The sequence below is a fragment of the Xiphophorus couchianus genome, chromosome 18, assembly GCF_001444195.1.
Source record: "Xiphophorus couchianus chromosome 18, X_couchianus-1.0, whole genome shotgun sequence".
In the NCBI taxonomy this organism is placed as follows: Eukaryota; Metazoa; Chordata; class Actinopteri; order Cyprinodontiformes; family Poeciliidae; genus Xiphophorus; species Xiphophorus couchianus.
Genome location: NC_040245.1, coordinates 14,580,873 through 14,602,284, shown reverse-complemented (window position 1 = coordinate 14,602,284; position 21,412 = coordinate 14,580,873). Strand labels below are relative to the sequence as shown.

At 36.3% G+C, this 21,412-nt stretch overlaps 1 protein-coding gene across 1 annotated transcript in view; it reads right to left on the bottom strand.

The window, feature by feature from the left end:
* pcp4b (Purkinje cell protein 4b) overlaps nucleotides 1–21,412 on the bottom strand; it is a 42,242-nt gene extending 20,830 nt beyond the window's left edge. Inside the window, exon 1 of the transcript XR_003593216.1 lies at nucleotides 21,245–21,412. The gene's annotated coding sequence lies outside the window, so the exon portion shown is untranslated. The remainder of the gene's footprint in view (nucleotides 1–21,244) is intronic.

Below are 21,412 nucleotides of genomic sequence, written 5' to 3'. Positions count from 1 at the left end.
TTGATTAGTTTCTGGATTAAATATCTGAAATACTGCCAAACTAATGGCATGATGTTTTCTGTTTCGTCCACAGTTTTTACTCCACAAAAATTTTGTATTCACACATGCAATAATTTTACAATATAAGACATCTTAACTTCAATGTATGTTCTTTATCTACACATTTGTGAAAGGAATAAAACATATTGTTTTCTACAATATGCACATCTACATCAGAAATATCCCCATCATTAAAGATTTAGAAAGGCCATTCCCACTAGGATTCCTCCCTAGGAATAGTTTTAAAGTTTTGAGAAGTGCCTTGGTCCTGTCAGTACCAGGAGGTCGCAGTGACCAAATATTTCTTTTTATCTCACTGATCTCTGCCTGCTGTGTTCCTCATAGAGCAAAAGACAACTGCAAGCTGACATTAAAAAGGTGTACATTTTACAGATCTCTCTGGTATCTTTCTGTCTGCACATATTTCCTGCAGACTGCTTGCAGTGTAGAAACAAAACGTGTAAAATAAAAGGAGGCAAATTGCACAGCTTTATAAATTTGCCCTTCTGTGTGTAACAGGTGGAAAGCTGGTGGGAACAGTGGGGAGAGTTCGAATGGGTAGCAGTGTTTCCATGACAGTAACATGTTCACAGCATCCACAAAGATAATCTTCAAGGTTGTGTTCAGATGAAGCTGCTCTGCTGAGTTTCTGTGTTGATTGTCTAACCTCTCTCTCCTCCTATCTATTCACCTCCTCACAAATCAGTCCCCCCATCCTCACAGTGCAGCCAGTGGGAGTGTGTGTGTACTGTATGGTCTTTACTACAAGTGATGTGTGTGTGTGTGTGTGTGTGTGTGTGTGTGTGTGTGTGTGTGTGTGTGTGTGTGTGTGTTACAGACCACTCATCTGTATGAGCTCCACTGGCAGTTACATAAAGCATACTGTCATAAGGGCTACAGGGCATACTGAAGCATTGCCAAATCAGTGCTGGGTCAATAACTCCCTGCTGCAGATTTTTTTGGATTTTCTTTCTTTTGTTGAGAAGCCAGAACACATCTAGACAGAAATAAGGAGAAAGTGGGTGGTTTCTACCTCATGCAGTGTGGCACGAGGTCAGTAATGGCCATTAGATCTAGAGGTTTCATGGGAGCTGAAGACAGATTTTAGGCACAGTAAGTAGAGCAAAGAGGTTTTGGTGAACAACATAAAAACCTGTGGGGAAAAAACAAACATATTTAAAAATAATTACATAATGCCACTGAGATATGAAATAAAAAAAATAGTGCAAATTTTCTCTAATATAAATATTTTATTAAGAATAAATCCAGCAAAAATTATCTTATGACAATCTGACGTTGAAAGATTCAGTCACAAATAGAAACTGTACAATGAGGGAATTAGACGGTGCTTTTTATCTTGTAAATGGTTCTATATAGAATAATTTACAATAAGATGAGTTATTTTCTTCAGTAAAGTCTTATAAACAAAGCAATATGTAAATTGGGATAGGTAAATTATTACCCAGTGACACTACTAACCTAAGTAATACAACAAGTTCGAGCAATTATTTTAAAAAATTTATTTTATTTCTCATTTTGTACTATTTATTTCTTTATCTTTGTATATTATGTATATACACATAACCTGCATCTTAACTCAAGTCGAGCAAATCTCAATCTCGTTGTAATCTGTTGATGACAATGACAAATAAATCTTATCTTATCTATCTTATCTTAAAAAATAACATAAAATCGCATAGTGCAAACTTGTAAACGTTTTATTTTCTGTGTGAATGCCAGAGAGAGAAAAGGCAACCACAACGACAAGCAAAAACTGAGAAATGGCTGAAACTGAAATATAGATTAGGATTGTATGCAAAGCAAGTATTGTTAACAGGGTTTTATCTCCAGAAAGGTAACTAGATGATACATAGCCTTGAAGCTTTAAATAGATTGAATGTAGGTGTTTCCATCGTTGTTGCCAAAAGATTTGATTTTAGTCTATTTTCTATCCTCACCATGACCACTTATGGCAGTTATATCAGAGCTTTTTCAATCCAAAAATATTCTTAAAATAAAAAATATCCTCTATAAAAATTATGGAATCTGCCTTTGTAATTAGTTTTAGTAGAAAATGTATCACTTCAATACCATAAGTCTCCAAGGGAAAGTGCAGAAGTTGTTTTATTTCCTAAACAAGGAACATTTAATTTGTAGTTTATTTTTAGCATATGTACTAAGCAAACACAGTGTCTCGGCATATTTAGTCCAGCAATACATGGAGTTCAGAAAGCAAATGATGGGCAAAGTATGTGTAAGAAATTGAGCAATGTCTTGCTCAACATCTATGTGATATTGGTCATCTGTGAGTAACACTTTATTTGATGGGTTGTGAATAAGACTGTCATGACACCGTCATAAACATCACATAACACCTGTCATGAACTTGAGTAAGTCTTCATGAATATTTATGACTGTTGTCATAAAGTGTCCTTCGGTAAATCATGACACTTTTAATACAAAGTTGACATTATTCAAAATGTCTTTGTTATGACAACTTGACATTAACCAAGAAATCATGATCTGACATAAATTTGTTATAAAAGTATTACGATAAGATAAGATAAGAGATAAGATAAGATAAGATTTATTTGTCATCAACAGATTACGAGATTGAGATTTGCTCGACTCGAGTTAAGATGCAGGTTATGTGTATATACGTAATATACAAAAATAAAGAAATGAATAGTACAAAATGAGAAATAAATAGACATCAGAAGATGGTTGCAGTGCCTGGAGGTGTCGCAACAGAATTTACATTTATAACAAAGTGGTGTCAAGAGCAGAAGTTCTTATGCCTTTGAATTTAGTGCCAACTTACTGATTAAACTTTAAAAATGATGTAGCTTTATGTTGTTAAATCTAAGGTTTAATGACAACAGTCATAAATATTCATGAAGACTTACTTATGTTCATGACAGGTGAACAGGTGTCATGTTTATGACGGTGTCATGTCAGTCTTATTGACAACCCGTCAAATAAAGTGTTACCCATCTGGGTTTAACATGAACCAAAATAATCACAAGTCCTTTGTAAGTCTTAAGTGTTCTGCACAACAAAAAGTAATCAACACGTGTCTCTTACGTCTTTCAGGCATTTAACACCTGGAGCAACCGCTTCACTGTTTGAAGTGTTCTTGGCTGCTACCATTGTCAGGTTGCCTGGGCTCCTGCTTGCCAGTCCTCTGAGAAACATCTATATGTTTTCTGTCCTTTCACGGATGAGATGAGGGAGACTTCTGCTAAAATAATGAGTGTATGCAAAAAGGGATGGCATTAATTTATCCATAAAAACAGATGTCTTGGAAAATCCTCTACCAAGTTATTTAGTTATTTTTTTATCAATCTAATATTATTTCGGAGTGTGTTTGCTTAGCAGCTGTGAAATCTACCACTGCCTATTTAATAAAGAGTAATATGCCACACACATTTGCAGCCCCGGAAGGAAAATCATAAAACTCATAAATATGACAACAGCTATATTTATTACAAAAGGGTTGCCACTTTCCTAGCATTGCCGCTTTCCTAGCACAAAAGACAAAAAGAGTGAAAAGGAGGAAAAGAAATGCAACCTAGCGTTGGATGTTTTTTTTTCTGACTTTTGTCTATAGTGCAACTTAATGAGCCAAGAAATTGGTGAGTTTCTTTCATTAGAGTGGGTGCCTCTGATCTCAGTGGACTGGTTTCTTCACTTTGGGATTTAACACAGAGTGCACTTCATTGATGAAAGCTGCAATAAACTAACCAGCGAGTCAGTAAATAAATGAGGTTGTTTGCTTCGATCAACTGGAAGTTTGGTTCAATCGCCAAGCTCATTTACCAGAGCTCTGCAGCTGCAAAGAGAAAATGTGCTTTCCCCTGAATCACAAGGAAATCAACACTTGTTTCCTCAGCAATGCTTCTTGTTCAGGAAGTATTTTTAAATTTAAGTAGATGTGAGAATTTAACAAAACTGCCAGATGCACATGGAGAAGTTCAAATAACACAAATGATGTCTCAGTTTTAAACATAAACTTACAAAAAGAGGAAGTTAGTCACCTCCTCACAAATCAGCCCCCCCCCCCCTTCCTCACAGCAGGTTCTGTACTGAAGCAGTTGATGTATGGCATTTTTTTGTCAATTATATATGTATATTTTTTACTTTGTAAAGATGTTGAATTAATTCACTGTGATGTCAAAACCTCTCATTATTTGCTGCACTGCCATTTATCATTTGGTTTACTCTTAGACATTTATATGTTATAATGAATGCGTCTTCTTTTCATAACAATATGAAACTATTTCTAAAAACCAAATCAAGATTGTTGCAGATATACACAAACCTTTTATTGTAATTAGAATTTTTTGGGAATATGCAGTTTCTTAAGCCACCAGGTCATTATTTTTTTTTTGGTTTTTAGTCTTAAATCATCTTTCCAATTGATTTCACAATGCTAACAGCACTTATTTTTCTTTGCTTAGCTATGCCTGTCCTTATGGTTTAGAATTAGGACTTTGTATTTCAAGGAGAAATGTTCCAGGCCAACACTTTCTTTACATCCTTCCTCTAAAAGTTCCAGTCCTCCTTTGAAGGTCTTAGAGTTTATTATGAGAAATAATACAGAATGAAGAGTTGAAATGTAAAACTAGTGGGACGTAGGCACTTTTTTAGTGCCTTCGTGATGAGAGCCTCCAGCACTGAGCAATGTGAAGAGAATGTGTAAATACAACGCAGCAGACCAAGAAGTACTCCCATTCTCATTTTAAAAAAAGTCTCAAGCAGAGATACAACGGTATTCAAGCTAAAATCACTCATTATATTCAACGGTCATAACAATCATCTAAACGACAACTCATATGCTGACAGTAATAGAACAGAGCTTCAATAGATAGACTTTACTTCCACGAGAAATATTGTGGTGTAATATTGATATATCTCGTATCACATCCCATCACAGGACATGGATGGCTCAACTGATTACCTGATTAACTGATTGTGTAAGGAAAAGGCAGCCGCAGAGCTGCACTGTCTCGATTAAAGTTGCATTGACTTTGTTTATCCAATATCTTTATTTATTGTTGCACCTGTTATCTAGTTCAACTTTAATTTTCTTTTTTACTTCAGTAGAACACCTTGCAGGATTTCCCATGCATATGTCCCATTTCCATAATAAAACCCTCACACTTTTCCCACGTTCACTTGATTATACAGTTTATGTTGTAATGAGTTGTTCAATGACCAAATTATATCTTGAGGGAAATTAAGACTGCACATGCAACCACTAAATGCTATATTTGTGCATTGCATTGAGTACAAAGTGTGTCAAATAATCCTGGAGCATATAATTGTGCCTAATTTTTGTTCCTCGTATCTTTGCACATGCTGTAAAAGTCTCCTATTGTTTCAGATGCATTTAGATTGGATCTTGATATCTGTAAAAGTGCATTATTTTAGATATGCACCAAGATGTTGTCTGTTGCCCGAAAACAGCTGATATTACACCCAACTGACCCGGATCGACATCCGTCCAGAAGGAAGTATTTACTATTATGGTCTGCTTACTCTACAGGTGGATACACTGCCAGTAAATCAAACTGTGCAGTTAAAAACTGTATAAAATGTCAACTTTGTAATCATGTCATTGTTTTGAATTATTCATTAAATCACATACAACTCCAGAGTTGTGTACAGACACACACTGCTTGTTATTATATTGTATAGATCAGGACAGACAGGCTATTAAAGGCTCCTGTGCAGTTAATAAATAATGGATTTAACCCATTATTTATTTATTATTTATTTATTTACTGCGTTCAAAATAACGCAGTAAATCAGAGCCTTTTACACTCAAATATTATGTTGGACACAACTGTTGCTTGTTTTGAAACAATTTACAAAAGCTAATACTGTAATATATTATGGTGCTCTTAAGGTGTTCATTAAAACAAGAAAGCATTATTTTCAAAGGAGTACATATAATATGCAAAGACACATGACGATTAATAGCTGAGACAGGTAAAGATAAAATTTGTCTTAAAGGTAGAAAAAGTATTTTAGTTGCTTATTGTTCTTAAAATTTAATTTGTGGGTCAAAGTTTTGTAAAATGATTGACCAAGTATCCCAAAGATCTCTAATCAATGAATCTCTAATTTATACTATTGGTTTTTCCCCCTATACATCTCATCTCTGCATATTCATACCCAGTAAATTAAAATATGCATTCCAAAGAAGCTCATCTGAAATGCCTTTAAAATATCTTTTAAAAATAACTTTTAAGCAGATGTTAAACATACTTTTTATCAAGCCCACATTTTTCTATCAAAAATGTCTTTTTTATTGGTCTGATGTAAACTTTCACTCTTAAATGTGTTTTATTAGCTGTAATCAGAAAATAATCATAAATAACAGAAATATTGGCTTGAAAATATCTATGTGTGGAATTATTATATATAATATGTGGAGTTACAGTAATAAAATAAGTTTTCAATCATATTCAAAGTTATTGAATACAACTAGTAACTATATAATTAACATGGGGGCATCAGTTGGTTCATATAATTCAGCAATAATTACTTTAATAATTACTTTACATTGTAAGCAAAGTTGTAAAGCCAGAAGGGATCAGCTTGTTTGCAGATTGATCAACATATTTGTAGAAACCAGCTCTGTCATTCCGATCAGATTCCAGGTCCAATTAGCTGCCAGAAAGTGTCCACATGTCATAGCAGGTGCACATCACGTCCCCAGGTAACCCAGATAGCACTTCTGTCTGCCTTTGTGGGCCAGGCGGCTTGAGAGTAGCTTTCGAAATGAACTTCAAAGAGCAAGGTGTTCAAATTAAGCCTCTAATTATGTCAAATGATGAATCTGTCCTCCACTCATGCTGTCCCACCAGGCACCTTTGAGTGGAAACAACCCACAGAGCATCTTCCAGCAAAGTGATTTAATGTGATAATAATGTGAGGACTCAGCTCAAACTGCTCGACTGAGGCCTTAAGATGCCCTCTCATCAGCCAGCAGACAAAGCATAGCACATTTTGAAGTCCGCTGCTTGGTTAAAACCAACAAGCAGTGGGTTGGTTCTAAATGAAAGAGAAAAAATTGGCAGTGAATAAAATAGACCTGTTATCTTTGTCTCTGTGTTTATTTTAATACTTGGCAATTTGTTTAGTCCAAGAGTTCTCATTTGCCACCCAATGGACATTAAGAATTTGAAAAAGCTTAAGTAGGCCACAGAAAAAAATAAATAAAGCACACACAGACACACACACAAGGATAAACTGCTTCTATAAATTTCTTTGTTGGAAAAACACAGAAACCAAAGTATGATAAAGAGATAAAACGAGGACTAAAAAAGGAGGGACTACAGTAATTAAGCCACTGAAATGTCTGATATAATCCTTTACATCCTACAATTATAACATTGCTGCTATACATTTACCAATACATGACACTAAAGGGCAATACAAAAAGGTACAAACCTTCACTTATTTGTGTCAGCCTCATCAGCAATCTGACCTTATAGATCTAATATGACTGCAGAGACCTGTGTTTGTCTCCCAATTAAACCCTAAATGTTATCTTTGATGTCAACTGTATTTAGTTTGTTACATTTATTCTCTGCTGGTTACAAAACAAACCGCACCATGGAAATAATAATAATGTTTATCTTTGTCTAAATCTTAAATTTCACAAATCTTTTACCTAATTTGAGAAAACAGATGTGTATTTTCAGGGGGTTTTTTTATCATTAGAACCATCCAGAGGTTTATACAAGCTTAATAAGAGTAACATATATTACCTGGACTAAATTATTTGGCATAGATTGTAAAACCAATATTGTATTTGTGTAGAAAAATTGGAGAATAGTAATTTCTTTCCAAATACTTTGCTAAAATCCAGAGTTTTTAAGAATCAAACCAGTACCTGTTTTTAGATATTACACAAATCATCTACTACATATTAAAATGTAATACAGGATCTACTGGCAGGTAAAACACAAATAATTTACTCCTTGAAATGTTTCTGAATTACAAAATCTTGCTGCTAAATGATTCCGGTCCTTATTAAATTCATTTTAAAAATGAAAATATACTTTATTGATCCGACAGGGAAAGTAAATATTTTATTCCATCTTTGTCCAATGATAACTAAATCTCTCCAGTTGTGGAGAGATTTACTTGATTTTAATTTTAATTGACAGCTGAGCTGTCAAGTAAAATTAAAGCAAATATTTAGGATCCATTTCTCAGTAGGTGACCATACGAAGGCTCTCTTGTTTTTCCATCAATTGATTCAAATCACAAAATGCAGATTTAAAAACATGCCATGTTTTCCCTTCCTGTTGCTGTGAAACAAGCATTCAGTAAAGAAGCCAAACAAACTGACAATTTTCCCCCAGAACAGGCAAATCTGATGCCTTTTGTCACCTTTTATCATAACTTCTCTTCTTTTTGTAGAACAAAATAAATAATGTAGCTGAAATTTAACTATGGATGCACTAATTACTGGGTGCACAGGCCGAGAAAGCATACAGGAAGGGAAATCCACCATGTAAAATTTAATTGCCCTATTTATGAGAACATTAATAGTGATGACAGAGAACGTAATACACCCAACATGTTTAAATGCCTCATGTCAGCATTAGCCTAAATATTTGAATCAGGGACCCCCGCAGTCACAAACCTATTTCAGCGGCCTGCTTACTTATTAGTTTGCCTTCCAGTCGCTGCAGTCCCACAAGTGTTCCTCTCCTTTTTGAATCTGCAGAGTGATGCAGTAATGATTTTTGTGGGAGGTAAATTTGCAGCTTGCAGCAGTAATGGCATTCCATGGTGCTCTATTAATTCAGCCCCTCTGCACATACTGAACTCATGAGATGAATGACTAAACTGCAGACAAGAGCTTACCCACATAAGAGCACCGGCGTAAATGCTTGATTTGCACGACCCGGCTGAGCTCAGAGACGACTGTAGTCCCTTTTCTCTCACCTTAATATCAACTCTGACCGTATCAACACATTTTATGGTTGTCAAAATGCCCTTTTATACCCCAGTCTGTTGTGCTACTATCTGAGAAGTGAAAGCTACCACATTACTACTGCTAACCCCCCACACACACACATATATATATATATGTACATATATATATATATGTGTGTGTGTGTGGGGGGGGGGGGGGTTAGCAGTAGCAATGTGGTAGCTTCACTATATATATATATATATATATATATATATATATATATATATATATACATATATGTGTGTGGGGGGTTAGCAGTAGTAATGTGGTAGCTTTCACTTCTCAGATAGTAGCATATATAGTAGATAGTATATATATATATATATATATATATATATATATATATATATATATATATATATATATATATATACATAAAGGTTAAAACTATTGATCAAAGGCATTTTATGAATTAATATTAGCAGAAATATAGTTTATCAGCGACTCATCAATCTCACATAAAAACAGCCTCTGCAAATATTTTCCAATGCAACAGGCCAAATGAAGATGTCATTTTATTTTATTGATTCATTTTATAAAGTATTGGCTGTGCAAAATTAAACTGGGACACAAGAGCCCATCAACTCTGTTTACACAGCTGGTAAATTATGACTGTATGATAATCAGAAGACAGCTACACATGTACTGCAAACACTGTTTTCATCCCAGATACTTAACCACCCGATGTGTAATAGCTTCTGTGTTCATTCGGCACCAATCCAAGTGATTTATGAGGTCATGAGTGGGTAAATTGCCATTCATATCTTCTGTGCCGAAGATCAAGATTGTGTTGTTGATGAAGTGTTTGGTGATTACACCCACAGGGGGAATCTAAACCTGATTCAATCAAAAACACATAAATAAAAAGAGCATTAGCTGGCTGGCTGAGATCAGCAATTAAATTATTTATTCAAATTAAATGTAAAAAGGATTTTTAAAATAATAAAATACCACAGATCTGTTTATTTTCATTTAAAATGATCAGTAAAAGGGTAAGAGAATAATGATACAGGTAAGTGTATCATGAGTCTTCAATGAGTGGGTGAATTGCACTAATAGACTTTTGTCAATTTTATACTCATCAGCAACTCAACATTTCTTTCTCACTTTAGAACTTTTGAGCAGCTAAAATAAAGTTCTGAGACATAAAATAGCTGGAAAAACAACAACAATGTCAGCTCTGTCCTCTACCCTCCAGCCCAACAGCCATTAGGATGAAGTGCAATACCTATGAAAATCTGCTTAATGACTCTTTCAGGAAGGTATTGCCAGCAAAGGAGGCTGAGCAATTCTATACAAAAATCACCAAACAAGTAAAAGAAAGACCCTATTACAGGAGAACAGACTCTAATACTGCTTAATATCTTGATGTGGATGGTGAGCCCTGCTGCGTTTCAATCAATAAAGTTGAAAAGCAAATTCAATGTCCACAAACATAAGCATTGTCAAAAAAACTTCAGATCTTAGCATATCTTACCCTATATAATATTTGGTCAAATAGTTGAATTTATTTATTCAGTTTATGTTTCTGAAAGAAAAATGTGCTGCAGGAACTCCTTATATAAGTATATTTTTAAGTTTTTTTTATTGGCTCAGGCAGTCTTTATTTGAGAGCAGTTAGACAGGAAAGTAGGAAATGACAGAGGGAGAAGACATGCGGCCAAGGACATCAGGCCGGGACTTGAACCTGTGACCTCCATGTCAAGGACTAAGGCCTCCATATGTGGGTTGTGCTTTAACCCTGCACCACCACAGAACCCCAGGAACTCCTGTATTTTTAAAGTTGAGATGAGATTGACAGAAACTTGATTTGTGTTGACTATTGATGTTGTTTAGAATTTTTCAGTCTAAGTAGAGCAAGAAATTACTCTCCAGGCTTAAAGTGGATTAAACTGCATTTTATGTCATCCATGTCTCCCTTCCAAGCCAAAGTAAGGCTTGACGGTTGTGGGTTTTTTCTTTTTAGCAGACTTAATGCTCAGGATAATTTCTCTCTAAAATCATCCACACATTCAATTCAAACTCAAAACTTTCAAAACTTTGAGTTTGAGTTGAAAGTTTGAGACGTGACATTTCAATATATAAACATCTATAAAGATGGTTTGCAGCAGTATTTTCTTCAGGTTCCTGCTGCTTGAACACCAGCTCCAGTCTCAAATGTTTTCCATCCTCTAGGTTTTCTTCCAGAATTGCTACAGATTCTCATTTGGGTTTAGGTTTAGACATTGCCTGGACCTCGAATTTTCTTTGAGCTAAGCTATTCAATTGGAGCTGATTCTGCATGTTTAGGGTTATTTTCTTGTTAAGGGAGAACCTTTACTTTAGTTTTTAGCTCAGTACATGTTGGCTATAGCCAGCTTTTCTACCCCGCCCAAAGAAAAGCACTCCCACTTCATTATTGTGCCACCACCATGCTCCTCCTTAGGAATTGTGTATTCAGGGTAGAGTGATAGTTATTTCCTCTGTGTGGGTTTTTGCACATTTGTCCAGGTTTGCCATATCCCCTGCATGGCCTGAGGCAAACTGCAAACAAGATTTCTTATGGCTTAACATTTGTTCTCTTCAATTCAATCTTCCAGAAAGATTAGTGGAGAGTCGACAGATTATCCCACCTTAACTACAGACCTCTGCAGTGCCTCCAGGGTCACAATGTTCATCTTTTTAATGCGTAATTCTTAATTTCAATAGGACCGAAATGACAGTTTTCATAGTTAAGATATTTCAAAGTGTTCCTCATTGGAATAATAATGGAAAAAATAGATATAGGGAAGGAAATCTAATAAAACACTAACATCTGACATTCAGTATGTTTCTGATAACAGCCTACAGATGGATGGGAGGTCTGAGTTAAATTTCAGTGGTTTGGAGCTTAAGCTGCTTATACTCACTGTCCAAAAACTATTTCAGACGCCTGTCTGCCACCATCTGTGCAGAACTATATTTCTCCTTATTTCTATGTCTGCACAAAAGAAGCACAATTTCTATTTATAACTTGCATGTCAAGTTAATGAAATCATTATAAAACAATAAATCCAGCCAAGACAAAGATTTTTAGATTTTTTAAAACATGCATTTAGACCCCTAATTCTAAAATACATAAGACTCTGATCCTACATAAATCCTCTGATTCTGGTCCCCTGAATCCATATAATTATGATTTCTTTGGAAATTTTGAACTAATTTAAGAGCTGCTGGAGAGAAACATATTCCTGATTGTACCCAAACCATCTATTGCTGTGAAGCTGCACTGTTGACAGAGCCAGGGTGAACATCACCTCTCTTCCAATGACCACTGAACATAGGCACACTATTCATGTTCATGCATTTTTTTGTGACTTGCAAATATTGAAAGTTTATCTTAAGTATATTTTTTAATTCACTTTGGGAACATTTACTTGTAATCACAATATGCTAGCATGTTTATTTGATATTTAGTGCATATAAAAATAAATATTGAATTAGTTTTTATTGATCGTAGCAGGGAGTCTGGTCACTGAGCACAAAAGTGAGAAAAGCCTACTGGTTTTGTGAATTGAAGCTAGAAAGCATTCTCCTCGGGTGTGTCATTGTTCCCAGCTCCAAATCCAGCTTAGATTGTCTTTGGACAAATCGAACTGCAATAAATCATGTTGCTCAAGAGAAGAATAATCCAGACAATACTGTCGGCTGTAAAACGGAAACAATATGCCAAGGATGTAAAATGAAGATGCACAGTAGGGTATAGCTTAAAACACCAAACTTACAAGAAAAGACAGATATATGGACAGATGCAGAATGTCATTTTTGTGACTGAATACTGAAAAATGGAAAAAGTCGATTGGATTTCTAATGTTATTATTATTTAGTGAATAGTGCTGGAAGAAAAAAAACAAGGATGTTTCTTAATGGAAAAAATGCACTTGACAAAGAAATACTGCCACTGTAGTTTGGAGTAGGTCAAAATGAGACGAGGACCAATTACTGGTATCACAGTATCATAAGATTTTAAAACCTTCTGACTTCAAAACCACAAAAACCAGAATGATAATTTGGTTTTCCACCAATCTGTTCCTATAGTTCAAAATCCTGATAGGAGCCAATGAGACCAGACGCTTTCCCAGCTGTGCAGCACAAGAGTGTGTTCCAACTACCCCACATTTTGCTGCATGCTGCTAGTCAGCTGACTAAAAGAGGGATACTACACCTTTCTCTTCCTTACAACACTGAAAGGTTCAGTCATTTTTAAAACATTTACAGTTGTGACAAACTTATTCAAAGCCAAGTTATATCACCCACTACTCATCCTAAGATAACACTGTCATAAAGTTACAGCTGCGAGCAATAAGCTAAATCGTCTATTGAAGTTGGAGCAGATTGCTCATTAATTGAACTGTAAAATCACAGGTGGACAACAAAGCTACAGGCACTTTTGGCATTGCTTTTGCTTTTAGTGTGTTTGATGGTCCAATGTCAGGATGATGGTGTAACGCTTCATCGGAAAACATTTCAGCTCAACGACACAGGGGAACAGAGGGGATCGATTTCACTGAAACATACGGTGTAAATTGAAAGAAATGGTCCTTGACGAGACTTCATCCCGAAAAGCTAATCAGTCAGCTGTTTTACTCTCTGTAAACAGAGGACTGCAAAGGGTATTTTACAAAACCAAAATGTTGACTTCCAAATTAAAATAAGTTGGATTTCTGTTGTATTTTTGTTTCTTTCACAAAACAGATTCATATTGTGACTTAATTGTAATATTCTGAAATAAAAGACGATTTATGTGAAGAATATTCAGCCAATGTACTATATATTAGTTGTGTGTATCATTTTAATATCTGTGTAATACAAGCATAGTCTCTGGCACAACTCTGCAATCTTGTTGCCTTAGTAACATGATGGCACTCCAGTGGCTGCATGTTTATTTCAGGCCATTTTCTTCAGTGTAGGAACATTTAGATCAAACAAATGGCAAAAAAAGAAAACCTTGATCACAGGATGATTCCACAATATGGACACAAAGAAGCACATTTGCCTAACCTCTTAAAAATCAACCACTGGAGTCAGCAATCTATAAACAAAAATGATGGCATCATGGAACCAGTTAGTGGCACCAGTTTCATTGGTTAAAATGGAGCAAGTTAGTGATTATGCCTATTCAGCAACTTGGCTCTTTGTTTACCTCTCTTCATAGCTCTGAAGTGTAGCAACATTAAGTTAACTTGAACTTCAGACAGCAGTCCTAATGTGGGTCAAAATGTCATCTAAAGACGGCATCTAACTATGAACTATTATTTGAACCTACTATCTAGAAGCAGGAGGGATTTCAAGATGAAGGTGGCCTTTAAAAAAATAAGTTTCAACTATTGCATTTTGCTGATAACAGAAAAAATACCTAATTGTGACACTATTTCTGGAAATTGTAATGACTTACTGATTACCATTAACACATGTTTGTGTGGGTGTGGAACTGAAGCGTTGTTAAGGCTCCATGCAACAGGTCAAATGACACATTAATCAAATATGTGTAACAATTAAAATATACAAAATAACTTAAAATGTGGGCATTTTAGGTTAGACGGCATTTGCAATACAGAAACTGATATAGAGATGGCTACTGAGATTTTATTTGTGAGGCTTTAAAACTCTCAAAGCTTCTATGTATGTCCAATTAATTAAAATAAGTTGAGATTTATTTTAGTTCCCCTAACTAATTGAATAGCCATGTTATGATAGTCATCATAACAATGTCACTGTGTGTGGGTAACGCTGTAATTCCTCTATAGATACAATATCTGGTCAGCTATCCATCCAGTCATTGTCTATATTATCCTTGTAAAGTTGTAAGAGGGGCTGGTTGGTGCCTATGTCCACCCTGGACCGTCCATCACAGGGCAGCATAGAGACACAGGACAACCCACCATGTATCCACAAATTCACACCTAAGGAGAATTTAGAGAGGACCTCCACCTGGAGTACCCAGGGATCACTTGATAGAGACATAGATGAACCTGGAGAGGGATGAGGATGTTGTAACCATGGAAACAGAGATGGATGACGGATTTGTGAGTTCGTTGCTACGGATATTGGTAATGTATTAATTCCAATTATGTAACTGGAATATTGCAATCATGTATTTCTAAAGCCATGCATCCCAAATTAAATATGTTACCATTGGTCATATGGAGGCCAATTCATTAATATTTTACACATCATAATCTTATAAATGTGTCGGATTTTTACTGCCACCATCTCTACAAACCACACATCTCCACTCTCCTTGACCTTGAAGCCATCTCCTTGTGACTTAATGCCATGCTGATTACACTTGTAATCACCAGTGTTTTGTCCTCTTGATTACTTTGCCACATGTTCAAGTTTTTTTGTTTTTTTTTAATGGACAATATGTATTAAAAACCTGAGATCATTGCCAGGTTGCTAATTTCCATCTCTGGTCCTATTGGCAGGAGGAGGTTAATGTAAATGCTGCTAATAATCCATTGCAATAATTCCCACTAAGTATTTTTCCTACAGCAGGAAAAATGCTTAATGGGAGCATTGAGACGTCCCAGTGGGAAAACACCAGGATGGCTTTTCACAAACCACAACATTTTAGAAAGCTGTGCCCAATCAGTTTTCAGACAGATGGAGGAAGTTCCTCCAAAGGTGACACTGACAGTAGACAACTGCATGAAAGATATATTTTTTTAGCCTATTATCACTATTAATTATCTATCTTAGAAGCAGATGTGCTGTCACACTGTTCTGTGTAATGAAAGTCACTGTAAATTGGATTTTACTGATTATTTTGAAAAAAGACAACATGATTAGAAAGTGTGCATTTTAAGATAGCTTATTTTCTAAAGTGATAAATCACAGCTGCTAAGTCATCCATAAAGAAAAATTTTTTTTACCACAACTCATATTGTGGTAAGCCTTCCGATTATCTGCTGGTCTTGGTCTCTCTCACATTTGAATAACCCACATGTCACAAAAATACATCATATTTTAAATAGCTTACATTTCTGTGCTTCTTTGGCTTTCCTTTTTCAGCATCTTACTGGTATTTAAAATAAAGCTTCGCTCCAAAAAATGATAACCTTCTAGTCTTTATTGATTGGTTGACAGGGCAACGCAATTCAACAACTTTATTTATTACTTCAAACAAAATGCAGTCTTAAATGTAGAAATGAGGTGTCAGGCTTAAAGTACTCACCTTCATATCAAATGTTCAATTAAATGGTACAATTATTTCACTGCACAAACACACCTGTTAAAAACCAACTTGATAGCGCTTCATGAGACAATCTTCCCTTAGTTTTTTTTTATTATTATTATAATCCACCTCATTTAAAGCTCTTACTGCCACCAGTTAATCAATTTTCACTACATCATATGCAAAACAATTTAGTCATATGTAGTGGTGAGGTGGCCGAGAGAAGCCAAGATGAGGAGCTGCTGTGTATTTTTATTCTCTATGCTACACCCCCTCTGCCTCCCTAAACTCTTATCTTCTGTCTTATATAGTTCTAAGCAGTTATGGAGGTGTAAGCTGCAGCTGTGTGCTTGCAAGCAAGTAAAAGATACAACTCCTTGTATAAAAGGCACAACATTGCAAACTACTCTATCCCAGCAACAGGCTACTTCCTCAAACCATGGTATTTGAACCACAGCCGGCTTCTCTAGGCTGCTGCACTCAATCTGTCACAAAAGCATTCTGTGTAACTTATAGTAAATTGTTTAATCAGTAAAACCTTTAATTATTACAGTAGCTCTGCTTTTTGAATTAAGTCCAGTGCTTCTCAGCTTTGGATTCCAAATGCTGGACAGCAGTTCACATGACGGACCGGCCTCCATTTTAGCTTCCATACTCTAGGCATCTTAGACGTACAGTTAGGGTTGGACGATATGCCTGAAAAACATATCAATATAAAAGTGTTTCAAATAAGTTGATATTAATAATTATTTGTTTAAATGTATTAAATACTGCCAAACTGGTAACATGACCTTTACTGTTTTATCCACAGTATTCACTCCATTGTTTATTTTTGAGCAGTTATGAGGAACAGTGGTGAAACCCGAAACTGCTGCTGCGCAAGTTCATGGAGAGATTGTTGCTTGATATCCAACCTGAAGAGTTGGTTACCCAGTTCATTAGTCTGGGTGAGTTAGCAATGGACAGATTGTTGCTTGATAAGTGAGAGACACTTCTCTAGACTTTCAATGGCTACGACGTCTGCATCACGTGCACCGAGTTCAGAAGTTGGTTTGTTAAATCACAGTTTACCCTTAAAAAAATGGAAAGCAATCCCTAAAACAGACGGCTTTAGAGATAGAAATCGATGAGTTTGATTGATTGCAAAGTCTGGCCAGTTTAATAGCTATTATGCATATTAATTATCATAATAGTTTCAGGTGCTTATAGTGCAACTATAGGAAAGTGCATTAATGTCCAGTAGCCTGTGCTACAATGCAGCAAAGTAAGGTTTTTTTTCCCCATTATTGTATCTTTGGCCAGGATTTTTGAAGTAAGAAAAGATGTTTAAGGGCAAAGAGCACAGAGTAGCAATGATGGAGGGAGCACTGCAATGCTGACCACTGCAGACTCATCCATCCAGAACACGTTGAACTGCTCCAGCTTCAGTTAAGTCAACTTTGAAGACTGATTACACCCATAACTTCAACTGAGAACTTCACTTTGCACACCAGACTACAAAAAGCTTAACCCGAGTGTAAATATTACTACAACAGACATAATGTATATCCTGGTGTTTACTCTCAACTCCTGCTATCTCTTAAAATAAACATTACCAGTTAAAGAGTACAGCTTCACCTACGTGTCACCACACCAAAAAGAGAGAGATATCCCTCTGCTGTCATAGTTTCTTTTTATATACACTCATCTGGCTTTGAAGGAGTGAAAAACATTAATATGCAGTCTGAGAAGAAAAGGAAGCTGATACTTGTATACAGGCACATGCAGGGGGGAGTGGGGAAGGGTTTGAGCCCCTGCCCCTTTTATCCTTGATGCCCTTAGTGCCCTTTTGGAATATTTTTTGTTTTTCAAAAAAATCATTTTAAATTTTTTTTTTTTTTAATCTGTATGTCAGAAGGCCTGCTTGTGTCCCTCAGCAATAATATTTAGCTAAATATAATAATTTAGCAAAATAAACTAGTCTGGCTGCCTTCAGTCTAATAATGACTCTCAGTTTCTCTCCCTCCATGTTGTTCAGACATCAGGTCCATGGTGAAGAGGAGGGGGCAAATCTGTGCCCTCTATCAAATTATGGCCAAGAATATTTTTTTTTATCTTGTTTTGTGAATAAAAACAAAACAAGGTAATAAACCTCTCAATAAACCTGAGAGGGAGACCAGGTTTATTGGCAGAGTTTAAAATCAATCACTGATATTGACGTTAGAATAACTGTTTCTATTTATATTTTCGTAATTGTCTTCGTAATAGAGGGAAAAAACCCACCTCGCCCCTTTTCACAGAACTGCTCCGGCTGCAGAGAAAACTTCTGACTTTAAGTTAATCATTCTGCTAAATGCCCGGTTTGCTACAGGCAGTCTGAGTCGGTCCCACCGACAGATATAAAGAATGTCTGTCTTTATACCAGATATTCTGATTTAAGACACGGTACTGCGACTGTCACCACGAGTTGCAACTCAGCTCAAAGCCCCGATACCACCTGGTACCACCTGGTGCCACCTGCTGACTGTTCGCCTGCTTCTCCTTAACGTTACTACCAGGCAGGTTAAAGCCACTGCTGACAGGATCTGGGCTGGAGGTGAGCAGCTGTAAATAGAAGTTATTGCAGAACCTCAAGTGTTAAAGGAAGATTCGGCCCAGAGCATTTAGAGTTCACAAAATAAACATCAGCTAAAATGTAGCAATAATTAGAAGCGCAGTATAAAGCAAAACATGCCACACTTAAATGATTCAAAATGTCCCCAAAGCATCGGCGGACTGACTTAGGGGCCACCGGGGGATTCCAGGTAGATTCCAGAGATGCGCATTGCAGCAGCTGTTCATGCAGGGCCGACCCAAGGTAATATGGGACAGACAGAACACCTCCAACCACGGAAACCCTTCCTACTAAGAACCTCAGCATCACTAACATGTTTAAATATAGATAAGGTGAAGTCTGTGAGAGGGAGACCAAGTTTATTGGCCGAGTTTAAAATCAATCACTGATTATTGGTTATTTGCTGTGATGTATTTGTGAACAAACCCAATTCAAACACAAAGATTACACTATATTATAGCCATGGTAACACAACAATCAAACTACCAAGATGATTCTTTAAACTTTTATAAAGTAAACTTCCTAATTAAATCCTAAATGTACTTTTTTTTTCTCAGCTGAATGCATTAAATAAAATTTTATAACATCTTTAAATGATGCTACAGGTTTAGATCTATGGTCTGTGTTACAATTCAACCATTTCTAGGGGCCCCTGAATGTCTGGAGGCCCCTCCCAGTAGCTACTGAGTTTTCTTTGCCTTGATAATTCTAGTCTTACAGTTCTAGATCTCAGAGGTGCTAACATCAAACAGTTATAGAGTTAACCCCTTTGAGCTTTTTTGATCTATAAAGCAGTTTGCAGCCAAGTTGTTATAGAGGTTAAACCGTCAGATATTATTAGGGCTTATTTAGTAAAATAGCAGCAGTTTTGCTTATTTCATAACTTCATAACCAGAGACCTTCTCTACTCTGGTCTGTTTAACAGCTACAGTCTCAGATCAACTCAGCCCTCCAGGACTGTCAGCAGCAGAAACAGCAACTTTATACCTGTTGGGGAAAATATAGACTACATTTGCTTTGCATTTCCCCACATGATGGCAATGATATAATAGGATCCAATTAAACTCTTGATTAATATGGGTTGTTGCTATGTTGTTGTACGGCGTTTTAAGATCTTGTTCAATGTGCCCCTTTTTAACTTTGAGCCCCTGCCCCTCCAAAGGTCTCTGCACGGCCCTGCTTGTATACCTATTTAAAGAAAAGTCAAGCTGTATTTCTATAGATAAACTCTTAAGGACCCGCAAACTCCTCTAGTGAGAACTTGCTCGAAATTCAAAGCAAGAAACAAGCAAGCAAAGAGTTTGTGACAAAAAAAAGCAGAACCAGTTGAGCAACATTCATGCAAATTTTTCTTTGCCTAAAAATATTTGTCTTTGTCTTCTCAAATTTTATGCACAGATAACGAATCAACCACACATTCTTTTTACATGCAAGAAAAAATTAAAATACATACAAGTACAAATAAGTATTTTATTCAATAGTCTAAGTATATTTTAAATGTTCTTTAGATGCATTTCAAACTGCGCTCAGCAGCATAAATCACACGTTGAGACTGATAAAATGAGGAGACCCTGACTTTAATGCTCAAATGTTGTTTTTGTTTCTTTACTTTTAATATAAAAGAGAAAAACTCGTTTTTTATTATGTTATCAGCTCCACAACATATAAGATGTTTCCAGCCTGACTTAGATTTTCTACAATCTGTGGAGAAGTCCAGACCTTCAAAACAACTGAAAGAGTTGTTTGGACAAGGATGGGGGGAATAAAAAAAAAAGCTAAAAATACAATGCTATGAATGTTCTTATCACATAAAACATTATTGTTGGAACTGTGCAAAAATTGTGGTATTTTGTCCCCCAGTCTTCACTTTGAAATGGATGAGTGAAGACTGGGTTTTGTGTAATAATGGTAGATATTTTTGTTTGACTTCTACCGCCCTGATAAAGCCACATCAGAGCAGGAACAATTCCAGTCCATGTGCTGATGAAGTAGCATTATAAACATTTCCTGAATGCGTGAGATCCAGGTGTGCCAGAGAAAGAACTAATAAGTTTTGCACCCGTTAACATGGTGCAGGATTTTCGCCTCCTCCCGTGTGCTGTGCAGCAAGCAACCCATTCAGTGGTGAAAGGAGTGAATCTCTAGGAACAGCATTGCTGCGCCTCTCTTCCATCCTGGATCTGCTGCGCTCCATCCAACACTCAGCAACTGTCAGCATTACTACACTAAATAATGTTTTAAAAAATTACGATGTAAAGCAACACCGTGGCTCTTAGAAACCTTCCTGACCATCAAATTGGTCTTAAATGCCGTTTCAACATGTGCGCCCTGCGTTACGATTCGTGCGTATTTTGGATAAAATTCCGACACTTGTTTTTTTTTAAAAAAACAACAAAAAAAAGAAAACCAGTCCTACCTCACTCATGGTGTAAAGTATCGCAGACGTTTTGCTTGCTTCCAGTAGGTGGGATGGAAACGGAGTTTCAGCCTCAGCGGTCTTTATTAAAAGAGCGGCTCGCCGCGGACGGAGCGGCTTTATAAAGTGTTAAGCACAACTCCTCCGTGTCATCACGTCACTGATAAA